Here is a 27,650-nt window from a genome sequence, read left to right as displayed (position 1 = left end):
GTGATGACTAATGTCACGTTCAGTGAAATGACAGCACAGGATGGAGCCAGCAAACACAAATAAAATATAATACTCTCTTCCTTTCTTAAAATTCCAATTGCTTGTTTACTCATTGTGATCAAGTAACATTAACACTCTATACCATCTTATTTTTTCCTGAAAAAATCTGCAGGTAAATCAGAGTGACCTTTGCAAGCCTCAGAGACAGACTCAACTGGAAGACTTCATAGCCTTGATCCCAAACAATGTCATGCTCTATCCTAAGAGAGCAAACAAGTGAAGCAACATGGGCATATGCAAAGACAATATTCTCTTAAGTTAATACTGACAGTAGAGGACTTTTAGGCCTACAGCAAACAGGAGCTAAAGTCCATAAGGACAAGATAAGACCCCTCTAAGAGTCTAAAAGAGGAGAAAAACCCCACCTCAACTGTAAGAAAATACACAAGGAGAGTATTTTTCCTTCACTCTTCTGACTCTCTTACAAGCAGCCCTGGACATTCTATTTAAATTCCAATCACATATAAAAAAGAGCCATGGCCATTAACTCTTTACACCCAGTCACTGTTGTTCAACTCCCACTATGGGCAATTGTAAGCTATTTGAAGGATCACCACACCAGCACTACCTGCACCCAGCCTAAAATTATTGCAATACCTTTGAATACAGCTACATTTGGTACAAAATCACCTTTTTTAATTACTCTTTTTTGTCATTGTTGGGTATTTTTTTTAGCTTGTTTGTTCTATAGAATAGAGTATTTCAGTTGAGAGGGACCTACAATAATCACCTGCTCCAACTGCCAGACCAATTCTGGGCTGACCAAGTTAAAGCACGTTTTAAGGGCAATGTCCAAGCACCTCTGAAGCACTGACAGGCTTGGGGCACTGACCATCTCCCTAGGGTGCCTGTTCCAGTGTTTGAATAAATGCTTCCCAGTGCTCAGTCTGAACCTGCCCTGGAGCAGCTTTGAACCATTCCCACACATCCCATCTCTGGATGCCAGGCAGAAAAGCTCAGCACCTCCCTCTCCACTTCCCTTCCTCAGGGAGCTGTAGAGAACAATGAGGTCATGCTCAGCCTCCTTTGCTCCAAACCAGACAAGCCCAAAGCCCTTGGCTGCTCCTCACAGGACATTGCTTCCAGGCCTTGCACCAGCTTTGATGCCCGCCTCTGGATGCAAGGACTTAACATATTCCCACAACAGATTTCCATGGTCATGTCCTTCCTACCTGATGAGAAGGGAGAAAAATGCAAAAGCAGAAATAATTCTTTTACCAGGCTGGCGCTGTGTTACAGCCCAGGGATTTGGCACCACAGCACCTGTGGCTGTGCTACTGCCAACACACTGCCAGCTTCAGCTTGGCAAGGATGGCACAGAACTCCACTTCCCTCACTTCGTGGTACATTCTTTTGCTGCTGCTCCTCACCAAGGAGGCTCAAGTCTGTCTTTCTGTCTACTCCCACAACAAGCAGAGTGCATAAGTACACAGTTTACCCCCAGCTATTTGACTCCTGCACACGCAGGACAGGTCTGCTTGTGCAAAGCCTTTTGAGTAGCAACCTTCTACACATATTTATTTGAGCCCAGGCTCAGCTCCTGCATAGAGGCATCACTTCCCTTTAGAGCTAAATACACAGTTCAACTGCAAAATTTAGTAAAAAGACAAAATAACATGCAAAGCTAAATGAGTGGGAAACAAAGATTAGGAGTACTGGATTCAGCTATATTTAAAGGACTTGCAAACAGTGCTATACTGGTAAGCCCACTAGTGAGATTTTGTAATAGAGAGTTACCTCTGTACACTGACATTTTATTCAAGATTTGGCTTTCTTTCATCACTGTCCCAAACCAAAGAGCAGAATGTTTTCATATGTAGCTGTATCTGTAACACCACAATTCTTATATACAAATCACAAGGATTTCCAACAGCAAAGACCAAGACTATTTTCCCATGCTAACAACAGACTCCTCTATGTTTGCAAAATGCTTCCCTTTGGATCATTCCTTATAGCAAGACTATGATGTTTTTATAAAAGAAAAGTGCATCCTGGGCATAAGGAAAACTTACAGTGATTAATGAAACCACAGAACTAAACATCCTTCAGAAGAGAGGCATCAGCTGAGCACTCTCACACGCTATTGAATGACTAAAGTACGTCATCCCGCTGCCTCAGAGCACCACTGCTGCCTCTTCAGCCCCTCCAGACTGCAGGAAGGCAGGCACATAAACAAGCAAGGCAGAAGAGAAGAAGTTCTCTTAGGTATGTCATCCATGATGTCAGCATATTCTTAAATCAACAACTGCTAACTTACTGTCCCCTCTGAATTCAGAATAACTTGAAAAAAGACAGGGTACCATGCTTTAGAGATGATGACCTTACTGTTGACAAGAAGCCTGGCAGCAGCAGGTTTTAAAAATATCTCACCATCAATTTGCTTGTAGGAGTGAAAACTAAAACACTTGCAGAGAATTGCTGTCTATTTTACAGGTAAGCTGTACTCCAGTAACTTTCTCACTAAATTAAATCAGTTTATACTTCCTTGGGCAACAGCTCACACTACATCTACAAATTACCTAGGTAACAGAGTTTTGAAAACCTTACTAGCACCTATTCCTATATTTGCCTTTGGCAGAAAAAAGTTTTTGACTCATTTTTACGTTCAATTAATCCACAGTCACATTCTTCATAAAAAGACTTCTGGAAAAACTCAACATGCTGGAAACACTTACTGTAATTACTGACCCTCTTGAAGTCAGCCAAAATTAAATTGCAAAGTAGATTTTCTGGCATTTCAGCTAAAACTTAATAGTACAAAGAAAAGCAAGTCTACAAGTTAAAGAAGAAACCAAGCCCAGCATTTGTGAGAATCCAGAAAATGAGATACAAGTGGTGAGTTTATAAGGGAAAACTGAGAATAGACCCTGAACATTCTCCTTCTACATTTGTACTACATAACAAAAAAGAGTAAAACTTCTGCTTTGCTCATCTTTGCAGTATCAAACTTCTGTCCAAAAAAAGCATTATTATTATTAAAAAGAGAAATAAGACTTTATGAAATTTCATAGCGAAGAACAAATCATAAACTGTAACTGTATGGCATTTTATCTCCTTACATAACATTTTTCTCTTTTCTCTACAGTTTCCGGGTTTGTTTTACTTATTGCTCTCTGCAATTATGAACAAAGTCAAACCAAAAATCGTGGTGTCTCTGTATTTCTCAGGAAAACAGAAAATACCACTGCAGGTGCCCCATTAGGAAACTTGTGTGAAATTACACATGCCACTGTCAATGAAACTGTCAAATCAAGATTCTTTTCACTTACTACAGGCTGTAAAGCAAGTACAAGGATCACATGCACAGATATGCTACTAGTATGCCACATTAACTTCACTAGCATTGAGACAATTGGCTTATCATGGTGCAAAATAGATGAACATTTCATATTTGACTAATGCTTAGAAATATAGAATTCATGGGCTATGTAGACATTCTGAAGTTTTTGCTTCTACTGAATTATTTGCATAGCAGAAAAAAAAAAAGTGATTTCATAATGTGATAATTTTTGAGCCTATAAGCAAGAACTTCCAGGACTAAAACCCAAATAATTTCTACCTTAAAAACCATTCCCAAAATAAGCTGAAGATTTGCAGTTACTGCTATCTATTGTCATCTATGATACTCCAGGAGAATATTTTCTACCCACATAGGCTATTGCTGAAAAGGACTGTAAAGTTCCTATAGAGCACACTAGCAACAGGGATTTCCATATGTATTTAAATATAGGTACTGTCAAAGAGATAAGCAATGGTATGCTGCTATTTTTTTCCATTTTTAAAATTCTGATCAAAACTAGTTGTGAAAAAAGCTAAACATCAGTTACCAAAAACTACAACAGTGATCATCAAATGTGGGGAAGGGACAAACCAAACAACACTCAAAGCAAGGACATTTCAAACTTTCAAGCTGCTTAAGAAATTGGGTTCTGACCTGAAAGGAAGTGTAAGTTCAATCAACAAAAAGTCAGTTTTTCCTGAATTATACAGAACTACAGAACACAATGTTTTTCCAAATCTAGTGCCATACTGAATCTAAGTCCAAACCTTGATCTAAGATACAAGATGCCTACTACTATTTCAGACACCAGTTGCTCTGCTGGTCTGTGTCTGGACCTTAAGGCACCAAACCTCATTTAATTTGTTCACAACTGTTGGACAAATATCAAAATAGAAAATTTGTTCAATACAGTGGTCATCAGTTCCCCTCATAAGCAACTCTGAGCTATAATGTATGCAATTACTTGACAGTTTTGAATGTTAGTCACAATCATTCTGACAAAACCACTGAAATTCCTTTAACAGACACTTCACTCCTAAAGGAGTTTGAGAGAACAAAGCCATGTTGTATGCTCATGGGGACTAACAATTCTACCAACAAAAATGCTAAATCCTCTAGCAAATGCTTCAGAGCCCAAGGAATTCGAGAAAACAAAACCATATCATCTGCACATGAGAACTGATACTGGGCAACACACACTCTTGAGGCAAACAGCTTTGTCGCTTCTCACAGCACAACTATTTGAGCATTGTAAAAATTAAAACTCCTGACTGATTCCCAGATTTTATCTTTTTAGTTCCAGTAAAGGGAAACAGAACATCATCAGGTCAATCTGAAAGAGTCTGTGTGTTTATTAAAATAACTTTTGCTAGAATACAATTCAATAAAAATACCTCTATAATATAGACTACTGTGTAGATTAACTGAATTTGGAAATAATTTAACTGAGACATGAAAGAACCACAGAAGACCTAAGAGAATTTAATTTGGAATTGTCATATTGGAAGACTAATTGCTAAGTTATCTTTCTCATAAAGAACAAGAAATGGATTTTCTTTCTCATATAGACTAACTGAATAGGAGTAAAAAAAAAAATCAGTATTTCTACAACTTTGACACTTAGCATAATGTGCACTGGTAAGTATAAAGCCAGATTTTCTGAAAAAGATAGTTTCAAACAGTCTCAACTAAAGAGAACTAAGTTATGGAAAGAAACCAACAATTACAATGTCATAATCCAGATGGGACAGAATTTGTTAATTGCCAAACCAGGCTATATGCTAATCATGTCAGCAAATACTAACAGGCAGACAACATACTCCTGAAATACAGTAATGGGATGTTACATAAGAATAGCCCTGACCATCACAGGGTACACCTAATAAAAATCCTGTCTGGCCAATACATGCTGCTCAGTAGAGAATACAAGAACAGGTGAACTATTTTTTAACACAGTCCTCATATCCTTTCCCAGAGTCAGTACTCTGCAGTTCGGTGTCTTTAAACCTAGAAATAGTACTTTTCAATTCTCCAAGATATAGTATACAATCAATACTTTCAATCTCATAATTTAAATCTAAATTACGACACATAATCTGTTTTACATCTGTAAGAACCAGAGCTCCTGTTGTCAAAGCTCTTGCTTCCATAAGTAAAGTTTACCAAATCTTAAGAACAATAAATATGAGGAATTTATTTGGTGGATAAACCACACACATATTGATGATAGAGCTGGTTTGTACTGAAACTTTAAATATGATTAATATTCCAATCTACCATCACTGTGACAATGTGCATTAAGGTCTCAATGTACTACGAACAATAAAATTAAAGCAAAAATCAAAGATCAGGTTTGTTGCCAAAATTTTAGATCATGTCAAATGTCCAAATGAGTTAAACTGCTGGCAAGAACCTGCCAAAATACCCAGTGAGATACTGGCAGCAGGAACTTCACTCACTGAAAAGAGACTTTTCTTACTTTAAGAGTGTGGCTGGATGAGACTTAAAAGAGAACAAGCCATTGCAGTCTGAAGGGAAAACGTAACACCATCACCCCTCTGTAACCCCACGCCCTGTCACACATCCCAGAGTTGGTCTCCCTTAACCAACTAACCCAAAGGAAAAAAGAAATTAGAACAGTGTGGATTAAATGAACTGGTTGAAGAAAAACAGAGAAACTGTGTCAGAGAATCTGGGGACTCCAAGTGGATAAGAACACAAGTGCAATTTAAGACAGGTCAAACAGAAGCTTTATTAACCATGATCACAGTGAGAGAACATTGAGATCATCTTTCCTGGTTCTCTGCCCAGCGGCTGCAGACCCCCAAACCATACATTGTTTCAGAGAAAGGCAAGGAAAAGCAATCACATCAATGTTAACAAAGCCAGGTATCCTCCCCTGGGAGGGATGGACTCCTTAGGCCTGCTGCTAAACAGCCACAAATCTAATGAGGACTCTGGCAGTAAATAATGTGACAACATGGAGATGGCTCGTGGTGGAGCCTACAGGGATGGCCTGGTATTATCCTATCTGAGATGCAAAGTTGGAAACAATCAGACTGTTAGCTTTTGGTTGAAAGGAATGTTCTTGGAGTAAAGATAACCCCTTAGCCAGACCTCTCAATTTTAACTGTTAATAATTTTACCACCACAACACTTAGACAGCTTAAAAATACATTGTTACTTTCCTCTTCCAAGCCACGAGTAAGACCAACAAATGAGAAATCATATCTACCAAGTCAAAAACACTGCAAGACACAACTCAATAGAAATTTTAACTTATTGAGAAAATTTTAAATTAAAAAAAATATTTTGATGAAATGTATGAGTTAGTGCACTAGTGGAATGATTAAAATACCTCCTTCACAGATCCCAAGTATAAAACCTCCCCCAAACCAAAATTCATTAACAGGTACTTTTTCCACAAGTAAATCAGCCAGTAAATCAAACAGTGCTGCACATGTCTTGCTGCAAAACCAAAACCCCAGGGTACAGAGGCAAAGTATGTAGTTTGATATAAAAACAGATGTACCTAAGCAGATGAAATCCCAAGTATCAGAAGTTGGAGACATCTTGGAGATGGAAGTTTCCTGTTTAAGTTCTTTTCAAGAAACAGGATCTACCCCATTAAACATGTTCACCCTTAACTAGGCAAGTTTCATGAATAAAATTAAGTCAAACTGGCATAAGCACCACTGCAAGCTAAGTTTTGTTATTAGAGGCCAAAAAGTCTAAGAGATTATCTTGATCAATTTTCATCAGTTTTGATCAAGCCTAATTCATTCAACTGCAGTCCTTGAGTCTCTACTAGCCTAATGGGAATATTAGGTAGTAAGCCTCAGACATTTTTTATCCCAGAATTACAATTCTTAATCTATGACTGACATTTGAGTCTTGAGCAATGAGGCCCAAGTTATTTTATTTGGGAGCCAGGCTGACCATTGAATTACTACTGGAATTCATTCTGCTGAGGAGGAAAAAAAAGGTATCAGATTTAGTATTGCAGAAAAATTATTTTTGATTGCTCCTACTCCAATTTTTAAGCAATACCTCAAATTTCACCTCTGTAAATGTGCTCCAGTCCAAAATCACTGAAGCACTTACAAACACCGTAAAAGTTTCTGCCTCTAACAAACTGGTGCTCACCATAGGTATTGCAATATGTATTGCATTACAATAGTATCTTAAGGAATGCTCCATGCGCCCACAACAGCAGTAAAATTATTTCTTGTAAAAACCTTGAGTTTATATAGAATAGTTATGTACGGCACTGAAATTGCTATTATTCTGCTGCAACAAAAAGAAAACCAAATTCCTGACTTATTTGACTCTTCAATTACTGTAAAGATTCAAACTTTCACAAGAAAGGAGCACTGGTTTAAATGCTTCAGTTGATAATGCAATACATAATCAAGTAGTCTCCACCTAGCCCTGAACACTCCGTATTCGGCTACATAAAGAAAATACTTTAGAGTCCTCAAGAAGTATTACTGATCTGGGCCAGCCTCCATCTCCCCCTCCTTCTTATCCCAATCTTCCATAGATAGGCTTTAAATGTTTTGCAGCTGTCCAACATTAAGGCTGAAGAATTCAACAACCACGGCACTATAAAAACACAGGGTGAAAAGCAACTATGTTCGGGACCTGTTACAGAGCTAGAAGAGGTTCCTGACTGCAAACTTCTTCAGCAAAATCTGGATAAGGTCCCGAGAGCAGATAAACCTGTAAAATTATTCCTTCTTCCTTCCAGATAATTCTTCAAGTGAGTGCCTACCATATAAACTAGTGCAGACTATGCATATCTGCATTGAGTTTTAGCCAACCTCTCTCACAGCCAAAAATATCAACCACCACCACTGCACACATTTTCTTACTGAGATTTTCAGAAGGTCTGCATAATCTTGTAACTACAAAGTTAGTGAGCCATTTCATATTTCCTGAAACTAAACTGCACATCAGATGATTCACCAATTAGTGTATTCATGAAGCTTTAAGAACCAATCAAAATTTCTTTTTTGTTGAAAAATTTAACAGAAATGTCCAGCTGTATGCATGGAAAGAGCATGTGGGCTCTTCTCCTTTATTTAACTTAACTAACAGCTACGTTAGCTGGTGAAAAATATTCAGTGTGTCAAAGTTAATTTATCAAGCTGACAAAGTATAAGGGCTCCAGAAGGTATAGCATACATTTACTAAATTTTAAATACAACATTTTAACTAGATATAGCTCAAAGATTAAAATAAGCTGTCCAACAACCAAACCACACAAATACATATCACTCCAGGGCACTTCTTATTTAATGGAGCAATTGCATGCTTGTTTCAAACTAATGCATAGGTCAGCATATCAGAAAAGCTGATCATCCTTCAGACCTCAAACCCCATAAATCAAAATGTGTTTTTTTAAACTAGGTGGATATCTTTGGAAGACAGAGGGCTACTCAGTACAATGCAGGCCATGATCAGATGGAGGGGAGGCACTGCATGTTGCTCAACACAACCAAACCTTGTACCTCCCGGAAGCCTCTAGGAACAAACACCACAAGGTAAAACCAAGTGCTCATTTCCCCCTAAGGCTGAAACTAGAAGCACAGCTCTTGGGAAAACAAGGCAAGGAAATCAGCCTAAAGTAGACAATTATTCAGGAATTACTTAACTAGCCAACCTATTCCAATACTTTGGAATAAAAATCAGTATTGTAGGAGTTTATGATGAAGCCTTTGCATCAAAAGTTTTTTCACCTACAAAGTAAAAAATGTACAATTTAGTAAACAAAAAGGTATTTACATTTGCTTTCACTATTTGCAACAATAAATAAAATATCACCAGTTTAACTAAATTTTAAGACTAGGCAAAATTACTGTATGGAAGTTACATGGAGTGACCTGAATCTATGAAGTATCTATCAAAATTTAGCTATTTTGCAGGAAGCTATCATAGGATGAGGTGCTTTACAACTATTAATAAAAACCATCACTGTTGTTTGATTAGACTAAAATCCACCTCTAAGCATAATCAATGAGCCCCAAAAATGCTTGTTTTACCATCTTTGCTTATATGTCCTTCATGGAAACATCTAATTTGAAGAATAGTCATCTCTCTAGAACCTTGCTGCAGAGTGACAGGTTTCACATGTTTCAAAGAAGATAAAAAAAAACCCCTTTCTTCTTGAACACAGTTGATTTCTAATCCATTGCATTTGCTCCCTCTTTCTTAGATGTACCTGCCATCATTAAAAGAGCAACAGAAGAGAAATTCTAGATATTCCTACAAGGACTAACTCAGCCATTTTTCCAATGCTCTCATACACATGAAGTCATGTCAAGCTACTGCTACCCAAATGTCTGAATTCACTGCCTGATTTGGATTGCTAATGCATCCTGAAAACCAGAGTAGAGGCAGGGCATTTAGACCAACTGGAAAATCAGAACAGATTTCATCCACTCAGTCCACCAGGTCACAAAATTGGTTTATTTTCTCTCTTTCTATAGTTTGCTTTGGACTGACAATAATTCACTCTGCCAAACTTAGTCATGTACAAAAATGTAAAGAATTGAATCTGTTCTGACAGAAACTCTATTGCTAAGGCTATTGCTTCGAAATGAGGTCCATTTGAGTATCTTGGTTTACAGACTGACAACTGAATGAAGTAGGAGGTTGCTAACTTGGAAACTTGCCTCCTTTCAAATGTCTCACTGCAGCAAACTCATCAGCTGAGGATATTCAAGGTAACAGGGGTTATGCTCAGGCTGAGAGCTGCATGAGATCTTCAGCACAAGCTTCTCATGGCACAAACTTGCATGACACAAGGTCTTGAGGTGCATAGATCACACTTCAAAATTTCTATGGATGTAACATTACCAAACAATACTGGAATTAGCTCCAGTGAAAAAGCATCTTTGGTTTGGTGTGGTATGGCCAGAGATCACACCTCACAGAATTGGATATGGTGCCACATGATGAACAGCATAAAATGTATCGCTTACAATCAGAAACAGTGCAGGAAACTTCAACAAGCTTTATAGGAGAGGGAAAAAATAAAAGAGGGGAGGATTCTGTAAATATTCAGGGAATGGAAACAGACTATTGTACATGCTGGGTTCATAAGACCACATCACCAGATGATACACACCCCTGATGAAAAAAATATTCAGAGACAGAAATGTATTTCATGGGATTAAGCTCCTGTGATTCAGTGCAAGTATTGAAGTACAAAGTTAACAACAGCAGAAATAACTCGATTTACTGTTCCTACAATTCCAAGAAATCATTCACAACTTCGATTCAGATGCTTATAAGGACCACTTGCAAACTTTTATGAGCGCTCACGAGGGAACCCGGCCCGATGCCTAACGCACGCCGCTCCGCAGAAGGGGTTAACGGGAGGCTGGACGCCCTGAGGTCCCTTTAGTGGTCATTCTGCCAGGAGATTTCCATACGGACAAGCCGCGCGTGCAAACTCGGGCACAGGAGAGCGCCGAGCACCCCGCTGTTCCCGCACGGGCCCCACGATCGCCCCGGTCCCGACCCCGGGCAGCGCCGTCCGGCCGGGGCAGGTTCGACGCCCGCTCGCGGGGCTCCGCTCGAGCCCTCAGCGGGGCGGCCGGCACCGAACGGAGCCGCCCCCCCCGCACCGCTCCGCGCCTCCCCCGCCCCAGGCGCCCTTCTCCCGGCCGCGGCTACAGCCGAGTCCTCGCCGTCCCTTCCTCCGGCCCCCTCGGGCCGGGACAGGGCGGCAGCTCCCGCCTCCCTCCCGCAAGGAGCCGCGGCCTCGGCGAGCGGCAGCGGGGCCGCGGCCGCCGGGGGGCGAGCGGCGCAGGCAGGTCCCGCCCGCCCGCCGCGCCCGCGCCCCGACCGGAGGCAGCACCTACCGCTGCGCCGTCCCGGCGGGGGCAACGGCGCCTCAGCGCCGTCCCGGCGGGGGCAGCGCCCGTAGCATCCCCGGCCCGGGCCCGCCGCCGGTGCCGCTCCCGGAGCGACCGGACCGAGCCCCCTCCCTCCCTCCGCCCAATGTAAAATAGTTCCCCGGGCCCCACAGCGGAGACACCGGGAGCGACACCTCGCCGGCCAATGAGAGCCGGCCTGGCCCCCCGCGGCGCCAATGGGAGCGGCGGGTTGGCGGGGGCGGGGCGTCGCCCAGCCAACCGGGGCACGGCGCTCGCACTGACCCGCTAGGCTGTCTCCGGTGGCCTCCATTGACCACCATCTTGGAGTCGGGCGCGATGCCCGCGCCGGGAATGGGCTGGCCGGCCGGCGGCCATCTTGGCTCCGGGCGGAGCCACGTGCGGGGGCGGGCAGCGGGGAAGGGGCGGCCAAGCGGAGCCCCCGCCCCGCCGGGAGCCGGAATTCCCCGCGACAGCCGGCGTCAGGGGCGGAACGGGAACGGCGCGGGGAAGCTGGCTTCTCACAGCACGGCTCCTGAGGCGCCGGATGCTGCGCAGGCAGGGACCGCCCCGGTACTGCGCCTGCAGGCAGCAGGCGGCTCCTTGCATGCTGCAGGAAGCAGCAAAAGCTTACGCGTAGAGGCCCTTGGAGACGCGTCGGTATTGTGAAAAATGCGTATTTTAGGATTGGCTTTTCGCAAATATTAAAATGAGTATTATATGTGTTGTGTTAGAAAGTAATGCTGTATTAATTCTCATAAGTAGTGTGTTAAATATAGTTTTAGGTTATAACAAAATGTTAAGATAGAAACTATGCTGTGTAGGATACTTTTTTTAAAGAAAGGACTTGCAGCGAGATAGCAGCCGCAGGACGCCTAAATAGAATTTAATGCCCTCTTATCAGAAGAAACGAACTTTTTCCCGCCTCGAAGGCGCTGTTAGGATTCAAAGGAAGAAGCTGACGATGACCAGACAGAATCCCGTATTTGAATGGAATTTATGCATCATGTATGAGATGTATGATTATGCAGCAGGCTATTGCTTTTAAGGGTTAATCCTTTGTTAACGAGGGTCCTTTTTCGGGCTTGCGCTGCCCAGAAAAAGGTACCCGGACATCTGTAACTCTTTGTTTCTATTGTCTGATATTGTCCTAACTCAAATTGTCCAAATTATTATTACTCTAATTGTATTACTATTTTTATACCATTTTATTACTATTAAACTTTTAAAATTTTAAAAAACCAAGTGATTGGCGTTTTTACAGTATTGTTGGCAGTAATACCCCATTCAAAGCAGTTTCATCTCCCTTTCTTCGTGTAATGGAGAGCAAATCCATGGCTTGGCCTAAGTGCAGGTGAAGGAACATCCGATCATGTCAGCAAAGGAATCGCTCTCTGCTGCACCAGTGCAAAAAGACGGCTGCTATTCCAAGTAACAGAACATATCATATTTTCCTGTGTCTGGCAGACACACTGGGACACTACAGTGCAGAAGGTGGGCATTCATATGAGGAAGGATGCAGGGATGTCAGGCTCGGAGGGAAGGGTCCAGGGTTTACTCTACTGGGAGGCAGCAGCAAGCAGAGAATGGCAGGAACTGGTTCTCTCGGCATCTTTCTCAGAGGCTTTTGGGGAGGACACAGCCTGTGTGCTAAACAAGCTTGCAGGTGGTGCTAAAGCAGGAACAGTGAGTGCTGAAGGACAGAGCTGCCATTTAAATGGATCTAGTCTGGTTGGGGAATGACCTGACAGGAAGCCTGTGAGACTCAGCAAGGATGAACACAAGGAAATTTGACAGGTCCTGCACTTGGGAAGGAACAGGCCTCTGCAACAGTACAGGGTGGGCTGTGGGGCAGCTTTGCAGGAAAGGATGTGGGGTCTTGTTGGACAACACGTTGGCCATGAGCCAGCAGTGTCAGGCCAAGAGCATCCCAGGTCATACCACTGGAAGCATAGCCCGTACGCCGCAGAAAGTGATTATTTATTTCTGCTCAGCTACTTGTGGAATAGTGCGTCCAGTTTGAGGTCACAAAATGCAAGGAAAATCTCAACAAACTTAAACAAGTTCAGTGGAAGCCACCAAGTGCTCCAGGGGAAGGTGCAGCACTTGCCCTGTGAGCAGAATCTGAGGTAACCAGCCTGGACTGGCTCGAAGAAGAGACAACTTAAAATACTTCAGCATACAGAACACAGCCTAGCATATACATTACCAGCAAAAGCCCCCAAAGATGAAATAATACACTGCATAAGCAATTCTGCACCTTGGAAGAGAATGAAAAATATAATGAAACATATATAATTGATGCTAGTTGCATTCAAAATGATACTGATGAGGCCAGTGTGTGAATTTACATTTCTAGAGCAGGGTAGCAGTCATGAAGGATTCATGTGCACCCTGCACAAATGCAGCTAAATTGCCACTTGGCAGCCCTACATAAACAGTGCAAGAAAGAATGTGCTAACACGTAGCAACTACAGGCAAAATAAATATAGAGCCAGCATAGGCAGGATCTGGTTAACAGTTCAACATGGGGAAATGTGCAAGTCCTGCCCCTGGGGAGCAGCAGCCCCAGGTGCCTGTACATGCAGGGGGCTGTCCCAGCAGCTTTGTGGGAAGGTCCTGGTGGGCACCAAGTTGAACACGAGCCAACAACATGCCCTTGATGCAGGGAAGGATAACAGTATCCAGGGCTGCATGTTGCCAGGAGGTTGAGGGAGTTGATTCTGCTCCTCCCCTCAGCACTGGTGAGGCTGAACCTGCAAAGCTCCCCAGTACAAGGGAGATACAAAGCTACTGGAGAGAGTTCAACAGAGGGTTGCTAAGGTATTAGGGGATTGGAGCATCTCTCCTGTGAACAGGGGCTGGAGGAGATGGGGCTATTCCGGCTGGAGAAGAGAAGGCTTAGAAGAGGATCTTACTCAGGTGTATAAATACCTGAAGGGAGGAAGAGGATAAAGAGGATGAAGCCAAGGGTTAAACCACAACAGTCTTTTCTGCAGTTATCCAACACTGACTCCACTTGTGTAAAAGTTCTATAAGTCAGTTTTAACCTCTACTTATAGGCTGTTTCACTTTTTAATTAATTCTGTAGCAAATGGTAGCATTTTCATTACCAGTATGCAGTAAAAATTTTTATGGTAGATACTTAAAATTTATCAGAAGTATAAAGTTTTAGTAACATAAACCCTCAGATTTGCTATATCTCTTTATATTTCTAGAGCGTGTCCTCTTGATGTTACCATTTTTGTCAGGATTAAGGGTCAGCCAACAGTTTTCATCTAATGAAAACACCTGCCATTCTGGCCTGCTACTAGGGCAAAGAACTTACAACTGGCTGGAGAGAAATAATCAACTGCTTTGTTTCATTTTAAAGATCTGATGATAGGATGGAGGAAAAGAAAGGAAATAGGCTACTACATGCTATAAACAAGAAGAAAAATTCCTAATACCATTCCTAATACAGCCTAGCAGAGCTAGGCTGTGGGCAGAGCTCAGCAGGATGGAGACTGTGCAGCTGGTGGTTATCATGCCCTGACCCACACAGCTGTAGGACATACTTTGATTTTGTGAGGGAGCATTGATGCAAGGCACCAGCTCTGAGCCCTCAAAACATGATGGAACTTGCTGTGGCTGTTCTGTACTACTGTGTAGGGCATCTGAAGAGATCTGTCAGTAAGACTAGGAAGGATATGAGAAAGCCATGGACTCTGCTCTCCAAACTATGAGGCTGCAATGAGCCTATTGGAAGAAATCAGATCACCTCCTTTCTCAGGGTGTGCACACACGCTTGAATGAAAAGCAATTCCCTGGGGAAATTTCTGGGCAACCCCCTCTTTCATGAGGCAATTAATTTTCCTGATGGAGGGCAATGATCTGTGCATTGTAGGAGGACAAGGGGATGCTGTGAGGAAACACCACTTGGAAGAAGGTGATCAGAGGCTGGAAACTGAGCTGGCTGCTACCTCCCACATTGGCTTGCTTTCATCTTTCAGTGTTTATTTCCCAGGCACACCGCCAGCCCGGGGTGTGTGCTGCCAACAATGCAGCGCTGCGGGGCATGCTGTGCACAGTGCCCTCAGTCTGCCACTCCTGGGTGACACTGCCCACTTGCTGTGCTATGGGCCACCGTGCTTGCTTCACCAGCCCCGAGCTGCCACATTAACCATGTTTCCTTAGCCCAAATCTGCTGGATTGTTGCTGCTCCGTGTGTCCCTGGCTGATTCTGGCTTCTGTGTTGCAAATTGTCTGACCCTGGCAACCTCTGCAGCTCTGGCCCCAAGCACTCTCTCCCACTTCCTTGTCCAGAGTTTATCCTCTCTTCAGCCTAGAGCAATTCTGAGAAAGCAAATGCAGGCATAGATCTTATGATGATCTTAAATAAAACTTTTTCATTCCAGATGGAACGTATTAAATTTGATGAAGTAGTCAACGTACATGTTCTCCCCTCACTCCTAACAGCCACATACCAAACCTCAGTGTCAGGGGTTGTAAAACTGAATTGGAGATCAGCAAGGCAAAAGAGCACTTTTCAATTCTGGCTGATGTGGCAAGCAGCCTTCTCTGCAGACCCACCATCTGTGCCCAGAAATCTGTGTGTGTCTGTGGAACTGAGGTGCAGCTACAGTGGTAGGAATTTCCTGTGCTAGTGTACTTTTTCTAGGCCATGGTGACACACCAAGCCAGAGGATTGCCCATGGGAATCAGGGCAGTCATCATCAGTGTGAGTACTTGATGCTGCCTCCTTACTTCCAGTCTTTTTCCATTCAAAGTGAGATGAATATTACTCTCTCCTTCAGCCAGGCAGAGAAGACTAATTAGTGATGGAAAACCTAATATAACAGCAAGGAAAGAGAGGAGGAGTAAAACAATAAGCACTTTCATTATCCTGCTGAGGAAATCTTGGTGTCTGTGGATAAATCCTGTCAGCAAAGGATACCTTGAAGCAAAAGGCTGATGAGCATGTACTAGATAAACCGCAAGATTTGGCAAGAGGGACTTGCAATAGAGACAGAGATTTCTGCAAAGCAAAAGTGGACAATCCTGGGAAAGGTAGAGCAAATGCAGGGTCTTGTCTGGTGTCTAATCTAAAATAATCCCAACATGGCACAGCTTCAGGATTAAGAATGGAGGAACCCTCATCAGCAGGCCAGCCTGCTGGGCACCTTCACCTACCAAGTGCTGCCCTGCTTTGCCCTCACTGACCTCTGGCAGCTTTGCTTACATGTAAAATCAGTCACAGCTTGGTGATCTGTTTGTTCACAAGCAGACTCATGTTAATTTTACAGGACCAGAAGTTCTATCTTGCCTAAATAAATAGAAGGCAAGGTTGCACTTAAGAATGCAAGAACCTCAGGTATCAGAAGAAAAACAGATTTTTGAAATGTTGTTTTGAACATCCAGCACACCTGCCCTTGCCCGGGACTGCCCTTCAAAGAAAAGGCAAGGCCAGTAAAGTGACTGGACTAAGCTGGACAATATAAATCCAAGTTTTTTAATCTGGGCTAACTGAACATGACTAGAAATAGAGGGGCATGAAATATGGATACCCCAGTGTAATCACTGTGGTGGAGGAAGAGCTCGGAAGGGGCTGGTTACTTGCTTTCCAGTCCTTTGCTCTCCTCTGCCTCCTCCACTGCAGCTGAGCTGGGGAAAAGACCTAGAAGTCTTTCTGATGTTTTTGGAAGCTGAGTCATTTGGGTGGATGAAATAAGAACATCTATGATGCTCCTTTCTCCATTGTTCTGTACTTTGAATAAGCATCGACATCAAAGCTGAAACATCAACTTTCTGATTTGGTTGCAGGTTCCCCACTTTGCATGGGTGTTAATAGTGACTCCTCCTGCCAGAAAAAGGACAGCCAGGCTCCAGGACAGCTTCAGGCAGGCACAACACATGCAGTGACACTCAAAAGTTCTCTGACATGTCCAAGCACCACCCAAGACTGTAGTATGCATTCTTCATCTTTCTTTTACTGAGTAATACAAAGCAACTGCTAGAACCAGTCCCTAGCCTACCCTCTTTTGCTTGTTTGTTTGTTCATTAAGTAACTTCCAATCATCCCAAGAGTTTAGAAGTCTGTTCTTGCAGGTGCAAGAAAGGTATAATTTTAAAATATTTTCCTTTGAAATGGATTTATTTGTGATCTAATCTGGTGCTTTGTTACTACTTCATGAATTGGCATACTTTTGTCACCAGTAAAGAGTATCTACCATGGTCTTAAAATGACAGGGTCTGAAGGTTTTGAGAGGGAGCTCGACCATTTGCAGAAAATCAGTGCTTAGCATTTTCTGAAAACCAGGTCCATCTTCAAGGTATTTCAAACCGAATACATAAAAGCAAAGAAACCTCAAACCATTAGTTACTTTTGAAAATTTTAGCCAGGGAACATTTTTTTTTTTTAGTGCTGGTTGTGGAATCATTAATTATCATTGCACAGAATGTAATAACAAAGCAGAGCTCCCCAGTGGATGAAAGCAAACCACTTCTCTTCTAGCTTTTCTTTTTTTTTTTTTTTTTTTTACAGCAATAATAAAACACATTATTATGCACTTCCAACCATGAATGTTCTCCAAAGCAATTTGATATTAAACTCCAAATCATCTGACTGGATGAGTTTTTACAGATTGTTACAGCAGAGCAAGCCAGGAATGTTATTCGAGTGCTTGAGGCACAGTGCTATTTCACAGAAAATGAGGAACAATTAAAAATTTAGAGAGTCCCAAAGTTCCTTTTCTCAAAGGGGATTTGTGGTACTGCTGAGATTACAGCCATTCCTATTCAAGCAGCTGCATTCCCGAGGAGACCTTGGTTTGTGCCTGTTTAGTCTGAAGGATCTGGTTTATTTCACCGGGGCAGAATACTAATGTGAGCTGGTGGTTCTGTTCTCTGCACTTGTTTCGTTTTCCTTCCTTTCTTCAGCAGCAATCCATTTGCACAATTTTTCAGGCTACAGCAACAGTAGGAGGAGGTTGGGTTGAAGCCTAATTAACACTACCCAGATGCATGCCAGGCTTGTATTTTCAGTGCTTTGTCCCTCTGACTGTCCACTGTACTGCAGGATTGGCAGGCCATGCCTTCCATGATTCAACATGGAAGACTGGTTTTCAGCACTTGTAAGAGCAATTTTAATCTGCAGAAATCGCCATTAGTTGGAGAGAGGTGAAGCAAAATTGTGTGTGACACCTGACACCAGCATCAACAGGGCTGCGTTACACCAACCAAGGTTTTTTACCGAACAACCTACAAAATAGCTCTAAAAAATCTCTTCGTTCTCCAGGTCACTTGATTGTCAGCATAATTTGAGTATAAATCAAAGCAGCTGCACAGTCCCCAAGAATATCTGTGCAGGCTGTATTCTTCTGAGGCAGTGTCTACCACAGGGTAGTTTGGGAGACATTCTGGTTGGTGGCTTCATTCCACTTGGAGATTTCCGCACTTTCAGCAAAGAAGTTTTGAACAACTTCTGTGTTTTCAAAGCACTGAACATCAGCAATATAGGATTTAGGATTTAGCTATTTTACTTTCATAAAAATCTGATGATAATGAGTAATGGTTGGTGTTAGCAGCTACTAATGTGATTTCTGAAGGCAGCTAAACACTCCCAAGCACCTCAATAAGGCCAGCAGCACTATGGTGATCCCCAGATAGCCCAGACTGTCTGAGGAGGAGTGAAACGGGCTAGGTTGGAAATGAAGAGGTACAAAATTCAAGACAATAGATAAATTGAAGAAGTTGGGAAAGTTTCAAATGTGAATATTAAACCTAGAAGGGAATTAGATTGTCATAAATGTGCTATAGTTTGAAAATATTTCATGATTGTTTGCCTTATTTTTTAAACGAGGGAAAACTTTTATTACATGTTCAGCTAACTAAATAGTAGCTAATAACCTTCTAAAGTAGTTTTTGAATCTTTGTCTCCTAGGTTAGAACAGAATATATTTATTAGCCTACCTACCTCGCCATTGGCACTAAGAGAGCACGGGTTTAGTTTAGGCGAGTTACCTGGTGATAGAGCCAGGTAAGACAACTCCTGGCTCTCCTGCCTCACACACCCCCACACACACAGACCCAGAGTGCTTTGCCAATGTCACTAGCAATGCACTGAGCACATCTGTCAAGCACAGTGCTCTTCCCAGGCCTGCACAGCTGGGCACTGTTACACCTCCACTGGAGCTGGCCTTGCTCTTCCACCTCCGTGTCACCCTGTTCTGGTGCAGGTGACAAAGAAAACAGTGAGCTTTGGGGCACTGTTGTTGTTTCCCACAGGCATACTACATTGTTGGGGATCTTTTCCAGATGCCGTTTTGGACTTCAAATGGGTTCTTGGGATTGACTTTTGTTAAGTCACCCAGGTTGCAAGATGGGAACAATAAACTGCATTTCTCATCAGACTTTCACCAAGTAATTCTGAGAGTGACACAGTTCATTGCCAGCTACACAGACCATTCCTGCATCTAGCATGGAGCCTGCAGTGTCTATCAGAACCAACATGGACTCCAGAAACAGAGTCACAGACATGTCTGAGAAAGCCAGCAGCAAGTTATGGTTGTTTTCAAGCCTCTTCTGAGGTGAGAGGAGGCCTCAGGGAAACATCTCAAAGTGTGAAACCATGACCAGATTAAAGGAGATTTAAAGCACAGATTAAAAGGAGCCCTTATTAGAGAACACATTAGAACTAGTAGGACAACCAGAACATTTTCTCAGGATGTGCTCAGAACCACACAGGAATCGTTTCAAAGAGCAGTGGCTCATGACTGAAAGAGACAGTTTAAAGTGTTTTTGGAGATCATATGTCTCTCATCTTTACCACAGGTTTAGCCTTGCATGGGCAAACAGTCCAATTCCAGCACAAGGGGCGTCTCATTTATTACTAAATGATGCTATTTAAGTGTTGGCAGTTTGAAGCAAGGGTGCAATGCTAGATTTTTATGCTGTTAACCCTCTTCAGCATTTTTGGGATGAAAGCCCATTGAGTTAACCTCACACAGTGGCTGGGTGAGAGCAGAGCTTATGGTCAAATACTACTGGTTCCAGTGCTTATTTACCTAAGTGATTGTAGTGTCTCCAGTCAGGCTATTTCCATTGATAAAGACCATTCTTGTGGTAAAGGAATGTACTAGTAGGGTTTTTTTGGTTGTTTTTGACTGACAAGTAAATGGACTTTCCCTAAAGTACATTTCCCTATCCCTAAAGTACAGGTAGCTGTATGACTAGAACAAGATTTACTTGAAGAAACTCAAACATTCATATTGAACTTGCCTTAAAATTTAAATGTCAGAGTTTCCTATCTTTGAAATATCTAACTCCCACTGATTCCAGTGAAATAGATAATAATTACCCTTGAGGATTTGAACCTGGAGCATAACAGAAGGCAAAATATAACTCACAGAAATAATAGAAAAATAATTATATTGTAAAAATAACTTGTAGTGCAGTTGCAGTGAATAATCTGCACTTGGATATTTATTTTAAAGGAATTTCAAGATTTATAAATCTGGTTCTACAGTGTTTTAGAATTCAAATCTGAGATAGACCATGTTTATTTTCAATGTCACAAATGTATGAATTTAATTTAAAGTGGTTCAGCCTACAAGAATGAGTATGACTTTCTTGACAGGCTCTATTTTCTCGTATATGTATTTGATAATGTAAGCTACAGTCACTCTGTTCTGCCTGTGTAAAGACTGTACCTCTGCAAAATTCCAAAAGCTCTCAAACCAGTGTGCTAGAGATAACAAGCTATATTGACTGTTATAAGAACAAGATATGTATTGAGCTTTGATGTTAGCTATCACCCGTGGGAAACATTACTAGAAATTGGCAACAGTCAGCATTTAACTTTGTGTGACAGAAAATGTAAGCTATGAGGTTAGTCCTAAAATCCAAGTGATTTTGGTCAAGGAAGTCAAGTTTTCAATTTAAGCACAAACCACTGTAATTACAAACAGTCAGTTTGTACCTGCAGACAGACAATGAACTGTCTGATTGCCCAAACAACACTTAACACTTCTGGTGTGCTTTCGAGTGAGATGCTTTTCGGTGTTCTGAATCTAGATACGCTTACCTTGGATTCAGTAGAACATAACAGATTTTCAGATACCTTGTGGTCTCACTTTGTGAAATTAAAACATTCAGGTAGCTTTCCACTCTTCATCATCTGTATTATATCACTTATCAACCAACTGAAGGCTCTATATTTTAATCCTTGGAAAGACTGCTACACCTCATATTCCTTAGAATCTCCCTAGGCCACTCAAGTAAAATTTGGACAGTACATCTGAGCTTCTCATTCAGAGCTGGACCCGAGTCCATCATTCCCTGGGCTTGGCCTCTGCTTTTTGAGAGAAAATTACTGTAGTGCCATCTAGTGCTACTCTGCTGATCCTTGTGTTTGCTGTATAGTTTCCAAGGACATTGCTCTGGATTCAATGCTTCTATCTCTAAACACTCTGAAACCTTGAAAATGCAGTTACCTTTCTTGGCAATATTAGCCATTTTTTCTCAGGCAAGTCATCATACAGATTATATACATTTCTATAACAGACTTTGCAGCAATGCATTAAAATTGGTTTTGAACAGTGTGACAGTATGGAGCTGGAGATTATCTTGCAAAGAGCATGTGTTCCCATATCTTCAAAATGTGCAACTTTTAAAAATAGGAATGCAGAAATTGCTCTGGAAAGTATGCCTATAGAAGGGAAGGAATCCTTGTTTCAGGGACGATTTGAAGCATCAAGCCCAGCCCAGCTGGTGAAGAAACTATTCTTTTCCCTGTATATGTGGGGTGCTATATCTGTTGAAAAACTCACAGGGATTGTCACAGAAGAAGAAGACTTCCAAGACATTCTGTGCAATTCTGTTCACTAAAATGTACTTGGTTCATGAAGCAATTCTCCCTATTAACCCATCCAGGTCTCCTACATTCCAAGACTAGGAGGACTAGAGGATTTTGGTATGGATATGGGACAGTTGCCCTAACTGCAGTTGAAAACCAATTACCCAAAAGGCAGCATCTGGCTGTCCACAGCCTGAAGCAGTGTGCCTTAAGACACCTAGTGCCCTATTTTTGAACTGTTTTTAAAGTATTCCTACAAAGACAGCCCCAGTGAGAAACCAATTGGAAGCAAGCACCTGGGGGCTTGTGAAGATCCTGCTGGGTTCCTGTCGACATCTGCAGAAGTTTTTGAATCTGACCTCAAGACACCTTGAGGTCAAGTAAACCTGCTTTGCTAAAAGTGACTGATTTTATGAGCTGTGGTACAGTATGACCTGTGGCCTGTGTGATTAAAAAAAGTAGCTGCTGTTGCCAGATGTTCCACTGTCTCCCCTGACCTCGTATTTAAAGTGCTGGCAGCAGCTACCCACCAGCAGTCCAGCTCCCAGGGGGCCAAATGACTATTTCTGTTTTCTTGAAGAGCTCTAATCTTGACACATTTATCTGAAGTAGTTTGAGGCCATGCCCATGATAACAGCTGGGGGTAAATAATTTCAGGTATGTAACAGGTTCCACTTAGATCAGTAAACTCTATTCTATGATTTCTTTCATCTCACAATCATTATAAAGTTCAAGAACTATATTGGGCTTGCTCTTGAAAAGTCCTACCGACACTCCCAGCATTTGCCTTTTCATCACACCTTCAATATGGATCTAAAATTAGACTCTGTTCCTGAAATGAATATATTGCTCTTCAATATACAAGCTGCAAATTGAACAACAAATTCTTGTCTCAGCATGGAATTAACTTGAGGTAAGATACAAAGTTTTATGTTTTGCCACATCTAAGATAATAAAGTAAATGACAGAAATTATTTTCCATGTCAGCTTGAAACTTACAGCAGTTTACTGGCTCACAGAGCAAACTTAGCCTGAGAGAGGAACCACAGGTAAGATACTAAAATAGGCAAGAGAGGGAAGCTTATAAAACTTTAAATGAATATTTACAAGAATTTAACCCAACCTACAAATCTAGAAGCATTATCACTTTTTTTTAAACTTAGGAATAGGCACAAACTTCCACATACTTGATATAAATGTCTAGACCTTATTTTGTTTGACTGAATTCATGTCTATTTAATAAGCAGAATGGTGCCAACAATTTTATAGAGAGCTCCACATGGTTCTTTTTCCTCTGGAATGTCTCCAAGCAAGTCACACTCTTAAAAAAAATATTTGGCCCTCATCCTGTAAAGCCTTGTGTATGTGTCAAGTTTTACATGCTGTGAAGAGCCTCATTGATTTAAAAAGAGTTAGTCACTAAGTAAAATGTTAAGCCTCTGTACAAATTTCACCAAGTTCAGAACTTTTGTTTGAAATATATTTATGTGTTCTCAAGCTTCCTTTTGGAAGAGCCTCTACTGTCCATTGCTCCATTTTTCTGTATCCAGCACTTTCTATAGCTGTTCTAGTATTACTCCAGCCCAAATTTGCTAGAACATTTCACAAGATCCTGCAAGCTGTGGAAGAGGAAACTGCAAGTAGGAAACTTATCTAGTCTGTATTTTTCACAGATCAAGAGTGCAATTCATGATCCTTTGAGCACTATTAATATATTTTTGTGAGTTAGTGACAGATAGAATTTGATCCAAAGAATTTTTTTAAATCCACTCAGCAGGATGCCCCCTGCTCCCCACCATGAATGCCAATAACTTTAATTTAAAAAAAAAGTTTCTAGTGCTGTTCCTGAAAAAAAATTCAAATGTGACTTAAGAATGACATGGTATAGTACCATCTTCCTGAGTTCACAGAAGATTATTCCAGAGTCTCTGCTGCTGCCCAACACCTTCTCAAACTGCAAAGGGGTACAAAAACCTTATGTGAGAAGACACTTTTCAGATTTTGCCTTGTAAGTCCTACAGAATGACAGCAAACCTAACATCTTCCTGAAGTCTTTGAGGTGACAGTATAAGCTATTTCAGAGGTGTTCACTGTCTATCTTGGACCATGCTTAAGTTAGAAAACTGAAAGCAGTGATTTATAATTACCATCTGACTGCCATCCATTTGGAACATATCACAGGAACTGTGGGAAAGACTGATACAGTTTAATTTAGGGACATTCTTACTGACTTTTACTTTCCATTCTATGTTAGCTCTGATAAGAGTTTCAATTTTAAGACTGTGCTAAATATGTCTTAGCAGTAAAATATGCCAAGAGTGAGAATGAGCTATCTAAATTTTACTCTTTTGTAAAGGTCAGGATTACACTCCCATTCTATCTAGAAAACATTTCACACATTTTGTGAGCACAGTGTATTAAACAAAATTGAGCTGATTGACAGTGGCACAGCTTGAGACAGTACACAAGTGTCTCATTAATTTAAAATGTCAGATAGATGTTCTGCTCTGGTATACTTCAAACAGGGTAAGAGATTTAGATATAACAGGTGTAGATCACTTTTCCACTTACTCCACAAGCAGTAGGTATAACTTAGGAAACAATATAGAAACAGAAAGCTTTAAATACAAGTACTTCCTTCCCCTAGGATTTGTACAGGGGAGCCAACACATGTGACTTCTGAAGATTCAGTGAAATCTGGCTTCACCTTTTTCCTGCATATCATGGGATGTTTGTCATATGAAGTTCTCCTCTCTGATACTGTTCTGACTGCTAAACCTTTAACCTTGATTTCTGTCTGAAGGACTTTTTCTTGTCTGCTTTCTTTTGCATGGTTTGTTTTGTTGGTGATTCTTTTGTTTTGTTTTGGCTTTGGTTTTGATTTTGTTTTTTGGGTTTGTTTTTTTTTTATTACCCTTTGCTGCTTTTACCTGTGGGACTGAACTGGTCTAATTTGTCCTTTCTTTCATGGATGATCCTGAACACGGTACCAAGCAAAAACAGAGTAGGGAACCAACCACTGCTCCAATACAAGTCCTTTCCAGAGTCCTGTGTGAATAAATGATCTCTCGACTCAACCTGATGCAGGAAGATAACAAACCATCTACTGCTATATTAAGCATGTATTTCATAAATAAGAGTCACATAAAGGGTGTGTGCACATGAGCATGAAGAGAGAGGTCAAAACCCTGTTCTAGAAGATATTGTTGTTGGGTGTTAGAAGTTGATGCAGCAAGACTTGGAGTTTACAAAGGTGAAGAAAGGAAGGAGCAACAGTGTAGGAAGAGAGCTGGGGAGGGGAGGGTGTGAGTAAAAACCAGGATGCACAGGAAGAGTGAAAAGTGGGTGAATGAACTAAAAGAGAAGCAGCAAACAGCAATGGGCTGGCAAATGGAGGCTGATGCAGAAATAGCAGAAGCCAAATTTTGGAGTTCAGGATTGTGGGTTGTGTCCAGAAGAACAAGATGCCTTCCAGCTGTTGCTGTGAATCTCTAGGCAATGGGAGAAAAGAAAGCATTTCAGCCCTATGGCTTTTACTCCCTGATCTCAGCCTGAGATGGATGCTTTGAGGAAGAACTAGGTTTTAAAATGCTGAGTGAGACAGAAAGAAACAAGGGAAGGTGAGATAGGAGTCAGGCCTCAATGTGACTTGTGATTTTATTTCAGGCTGCTTGCCAACACGTTTTATTTATTTTTCTGGTTACTATTGGATAATATAAAAATGTGTGTCAAGTTGTGCCCTGTCAAAGGTGATCAGAAGGCTTTCAGTCCTTAGCAGGGAAAAGGTTCTGCCACACCCCAGGTTAAACATTTCATAGGGCCAAGGGCTGTGCAGAATTCAGCTGGAGCTGTGTGGGCTGGAGGTGGTCCCTGGTAAAGATACCAGATAAACGCGAGAGCAAACTGGAAACTGAGCTGTGAAGAAGCCTGTAAATGTCAATGTCATCTGTAGCATAACATCACACTGAAATAAAATACATTTATAATTTACTCTTCCAGCATTAGGAAAGATTCAGATACCTTGATGCCCTTGAGTATGGCAGGTCAGTTCCTGGGATCCTCTTCCCAGCTGTGCTGATCTTCCAGTGGGAGGAGGCTGTGTGAACGGCACTGAGACCCTGACTTGTAGTTGTGAAGGCAGCAGGGAGTCCATTTCAAACTGTCTCGCCCCAGATATCTTCTTTATTCCTTATTTCAGCACCTTTAAGAGTGAAGAGGAAATTGGTGAATGCACACTGGATCCTGTCACTGAGCTTCAGGTCTCAGGTGTGAAGGTGCTGCAGCATCCATCTCCCTAAGGCTTGGGGTCCTCCATCAGCCTCCACTGCCAGAGCAGGAGACTTCCAGAGCCAGCACTGCAAAGCCAGCCTCTGGAGCAAAGGAGGGATGGAGAGAGTTATTTCACCCCTTCTCTGTTCCCTGTTGTAAAGTAACAGTGCATGGGCAAGTCGTTTTCATAAGTCACTACAGATTAGCTGGTATTTAATAGGAGTTGCTGGTTTTGCTTTCAAAAGAACTGACATGTTGCAGGATTGTCAGCTCTGGAGCCAATCTCTCACAAAGATATCCCATTTCACATTGCTGACTAACACACCCGTCTCTCAGTGGCACTGTTTCTTATCCCTTCTGTTTAACAGTCAGATTGATTTTCATTCTTTATTGCCATTTCTTTAGTTTTACACAGTTCACTGCTGTAAATCCAAATAATCTCCATCTGGAATATCACTTTGGCTCTCTTTTTTCATATTACTGGGAACTCAGTTTTGTCAGTGTTTCAGTTTAACTCTGCCTTTTTTTTTTTTTTTTTTCCCCAATTTTGGTAGTGAGTTGCTGGAAGGCTATTAGATGAGTTTCTTGGTGGATTGCATTAGCTTCTCATTCTGATTTAAAGGTACCAAATGCTAAAAGTTAACAGATTATGTCACAGCAGAGATAATTTTTTTTTCAAAAAACAGGAATAATGCTTGTAATGGATTCCTTTTTTGTCCTCCCAATACTTGCTGTATATTTGTGATGGACAGTATCAAGATAGCAAGTTTATATATGAACTTTCACAACTGTGCATTTGTTTTCCGAAGTCTCTGTAACTCCTTCATGATATTGGAATGCCTTTCACCCTGCTCCAGTATTTATACAGCTTCATGTCTCAATAAGTTTAAATTTTATTTTTTTTAATAGTGATAATGTGGATTTCTATATAACTTCACTTGTCTTTCCATAAGATCATTTTCTTTCTATTATTCTTTTCCCTTACAAATGTAAGCAGTATCTTAGAACAGACTTACCTCTTTACCAAGAGTTCAATTAAAATCATCTAAAGGTTCCTCTTTATGATTTCTGCACTTGCAGAGCAGAAAGTAATGAACTAATTCAGGACAAGGCTCTGTCCTCTTTTTCACAGTAGATCCAGAAATCCCTGCTGACTGGTCTGGAGTTGTAATGCCTTAGTTAACATAAGAACAAAATTTTTCCTTTAATGTGTAGCCAGCAGCACAGTTCTCATATTGTCAGGAGGGTGTTAATTCCTAGTAGTGTTTAAACTTTGCTTTCAGAATGATTACAAAATTATCAGATCTTTTTAAAGTGTGGTCTG

At 41.5% G+C, this 27,650-nt stretch overlaps 1 protein-coding gene across 3 annotated transcripts in view; it reads right to left on the bottom strand.

The window, feature by feature from the left end:
- SOCS5 (suppressor of cytokine signaling 5) overlaps positions 1-26,254 on the bottom strand; it is a 43,839-nt gene extending 17,585 nt beyond the window's left edge. The window contains exon 1 of one of the 3 annotated variants that reach the window (XM_036379975.2): positions 26,078-26,254. The gene's annotated coding sequence lies outside the window, so the exon portion shown is untranslated. Of the gene's footprint in view, positions 1-11,211; positions 11,315-11,508; positions 11,683-26,077 lie in introns of those variants that run through there. The other 2 variants (XM_036379974.2, XM_054514266.1) reach the window with 2 other exon arrangements.
- Positions 26,255-27,650: the final 1,396 nt, after the last annotated feature.

Source organism: Molothrus ater, chromosome 3 (genome assembly GCF_012460135.2).
Source record: "Molothrus ater isolate BHLD 08-10-18 breed brown headed cowbird chromosome 3, BPBGC_Mater_1.1, whole genome shotgun sequence".
NCBI classification, from domain to species: domain Eukaryota; kingdom Metazoa; phylum Chordata; class Aves; order Passeriformes; family Icteridae; genus Molothrus; species Molothrus ater.
The sequence above is the reverse complement of the archived record's forward strand: the minus strand, read 5'-3'. Positions and strand labels throughout refer to the sequence as shown.